Here is a 3,701-nt window from a genome sequence, read left to right on the forward strand (position 1 = left end):
GTGCTCAGTGAGGACTCACTGAAGGAAGGAATGACTGGATGCTCTTACCAGCGCACTACATGGAGGTGGAGGTGGGCACGGCCTCATTCTTGCCCAATAGGAGGAGCTCTGTGTTCCGGAACCAGCTCTCACTTTTGGGTCACCACATCGTATTGGTCGAGGCAAGCCAGGTGGCCAGCCCGTGTCCAAAGAGGAGAGAAACAGACTCCACCTTTAGATGGGAAAAGCAGCAAAGAAGTCGTGACCGCATTCAATCTACACCTCCAGCATTTCCTAGCCTTCTTTCCTGCTTTATTTTGCACCCTTGTACTTACCACCATCTGACATACTATATGTTTTGATTATTTTTAAATGGGAGTGCCGCCAGGACAGGGATCTGTGCTGCTGAGTCACTGCTATGGCCCCAGCACGAGAACAGGGTCTGGCAAGTAGTAGGTGCTCAGTGAGGACTCACTGAAGGAAGGAATGACTGGATGCTCTTACCAGCGCACTACATGGAGGTGGAGGTGGGCACGGCCTCATTCTTGCCCAATAGGAGGAGCTCTGTGTTCCGGAACCAGCTCTCACTTTTGGGTCAAATTTCGGAGCATCTTGGCCAGTGCAAAAGCTCTCTATTAAAAACAGTACACGTAAGTTTAGGAAACAGAAGTTAGACCATGGGCGTACAGCTGTTTACTCCTGGAAGAGGGACAAAGCCAGGCTCCTGGGCCTCCCCAGCTCAGAAGTAGACCTGGAGAGGCCCACAGTGACCCCCGTCAGTGAGCAACCCAATGCAGTCCAGGGCTGGCCATGACTCATAGCACGTGGGTCAGAAAGAAAGGGATTCAAAAATTATCTACTTTTTTTTTTTAAATTGACTCTTAGAGAAGTTTTAGGTCCACAGCAAAACTGAATGGAAAGCACAGAGAGTTCCCATATTACCCCACCCCCTCCCCCAGCATCCCCAGCACCAACACCCTGCATTGGAGCCTTACGTCTGTCAAGGAAATGATCCACTTATAAGGAAATGCTCATCCTACTAGGTGAGAAAAATCAGAACACCGTGAAACACACAAAGGTGAAGATAAGTCTGACTCTCCTAACTGTACTGTAAATACTCTTTCATCAGATTCATTATTTTAAAAAAGAACCCTTATGTGCCCCTGAAAAGGAAAAAAAAAAAAACACTGTAAGACTCCATCACCTGTAAATCCGTTGTCACCCTGATTTCTAATATTTAATGTGAAAAGAACGTGTATCTCAGAATCAATGAATTACAGTGTGTTTTATACACACGAGAGTGCAGGCACTGTACTTCTCTCTGGTGGTAAGACTGCAGGTCCTTTGAATTCTCTTCTTTAAAAGTGCTGTTAAAAATGTTCCTGTCTCGAACAAATGGTGCTGGGAAAACTGGATAATCACATGCAAAAGAATGAAGTTGGATACTTACACCATATACAAAAATTACCTCAAAATAGATTAAAGACCTAAACACAAGATCTGAATTGATATCTCTTAGAAGAAAAAATAGGGAAAGTTTCATGACATTGACTTGGGCAATGACTTCTGGGATATGACACCAAAAGCACAGGCAACAGGTTTAAAAATAGACAAATGAGACTACATCAACCTTAAAAATTTTGCAGAGTAAAGGAAACAATCAACAGTGAAAAATTAACCTACAGAATGTGAGAAAATATTTGCAAACCATAATCTCATAAGAGGCTAATATCCAGGATATATAAAGAACTACAACTCAACAATGAAAAAAACACAAATAACCTGGATAAAAATTGTCAAAGGACTTGAATAGACATTTTCCCAGATAGCCAATACGCATATTCACTAATTAGGGAATTGCACATCCAGCCACAATGAGATAACGATCTCATACCCATTAGGATGGCCATATAAAACAGCAACACAAGTATTGACATGAATGTGGAGAAATTGGAACCCTTGGGCACTGTTGATGGGAATGTAAATTAGGACAGCCACTATGGAAAACAGTATGTAGGTTCTTCAAAAAATTAAAATTCCCATATGGCCCAGCTATCCCCTTCTGGGTATATATCCAAAAGAATTGAAGACAGGATCTCAATATGTTTGCACACTCATGTTCATTGCAGCATTATTCGTGTGGCCAAGAGGTGGAAGTGAGCTAAACGTCCATTTGGGATGCGTGGATAAAGAAACATTTGATGGAATATCATTGGGCCTTAATAAAGGAAATCATGTCATGTGACTATATGTATAAACCTTGAAGACGTTGTGCTAAGTGACATTATGCCAGCCACAAAAAGACAAATACTGTGTGATTCCACTCGCATGAGGTACCCTGAGTAGTCAAACTCCTAAAAACAGAAAGTAGATTGGGGGTTGCCAGGGGCTGGAGATAGAGGGATAAAGGGAGTTGCTGTTCAGTGGGAATAGAGATTCAGTTTTGCAAGATGAAAAGTTCCAGGGATCTGTTGCACAACAATGTGCACACAGTTAACACGACTATAGTGTCCATTTTAAAATGGTTAAGATGGTAAATTTTATGTTCTTTACCACACACAATAGCTTTTCTGGGTTTTCCCAAATCACCACAATCTATACTTTTCTTAAAGTTCTGCAAGTAAGCAAGAATGGCCGTGGCAGTGGCAGGGTGGGCAATGCCAGACTGGGTTTGTGTACCCTCGGTGGGTGCGTGTACAGGAGGCTGGGCCCAGAGGGAGGCTGGCAGGTGCCCCGCCCACCCTGAGAGGAGGGCTCTTCCTCCCCGCCCATCCCCAGGCACCTCTCTTAGAACAGATGCTGTGGCCAGAGGCCAAACAAGCACAGAGGGATTTCATTTCTTTCTTCTTTTTTAATTTAACAAAAATACAAAATCTACAAAAATATATAGTATAAGTCCTCATATTTTCACTGTTTCAGCTTTTTGCCTTTTACAGAGTAAAAACATTACCAATAAAGTCTCCTATCCAGTCTCCTTTATACCCTGCTTTGTCTTTCCGTTTACTTTAATAATAAATGCTATGTGTTGTCCTACATCATGCTTGCTCACTCTATGATGATAATCGTCCCTTTGAATCTAGCTCATTCCTTTTAATAGTGACCTGATCCATGGTGTGGGCAGACTCAGGCTCTTCCATCCAGGTCGCCGCCAGTTCCTCACTCCCGCCAGCACTGTCGCCAGGAACATCTGTGAGGATCGCCTTGTGCGCCCACATGGGTTCCTCCTGGGCAAGGCCACCTTGTTTAAAATGATGTTTATTCGGAGTCTCCTGACCAAGGCTAGTGCCAGGGGTTGAAGGGCAAGGCAGGCGGCAGCAAAAGCAAGCGGGGGAAGGTTTTGTTTACACAGAGGGTGGTTCCTGCGGGATCAGTGAGGAAAGGTCACTTCTCCTGACCCCTGCAGCCTGGCCCCAGGCCTCCTGGCTCTATGCATCTTCCTCCAGGGCCAGTCCCGGCCATGCTTGCACCGCCTGGACAGAAATGACCGGGCCAAGGTCACATGGCGGCTCACAGATCGGGCAGAGAGGCTAGTGCAGATGCTTGGCCCTGGCTCGCTGGGGGCCGCGGTCTCCGCTTCCGCTCCCGTGGTAACTGGCATTGGTCGTGGTTTTTCTGCACCAGGGCTCTGGGCCCCATCCCAGGTTCTGCGGGCGCCCTGCCCCCGGGGGCGCTGGCGGCGATGGGGTGAGGACGGGCGGGCTCTCAAGCTCTATGGGTCGAGC

This window comes from Myotis brandtii, unplaced genomic scaffold, assembly GCF_000412655.1.
Source record: "Myotis brandtii unplaced genomic scaffold, ASM41265v1 scaffold523, whole genome shotgun sequence".
Taxonomy (NCBI): Eukaryota; Metazoa; Chordata; class Mammalia; order Chiroptera; family Vespertilionidae; genus Myotis; species Myotis brandtii.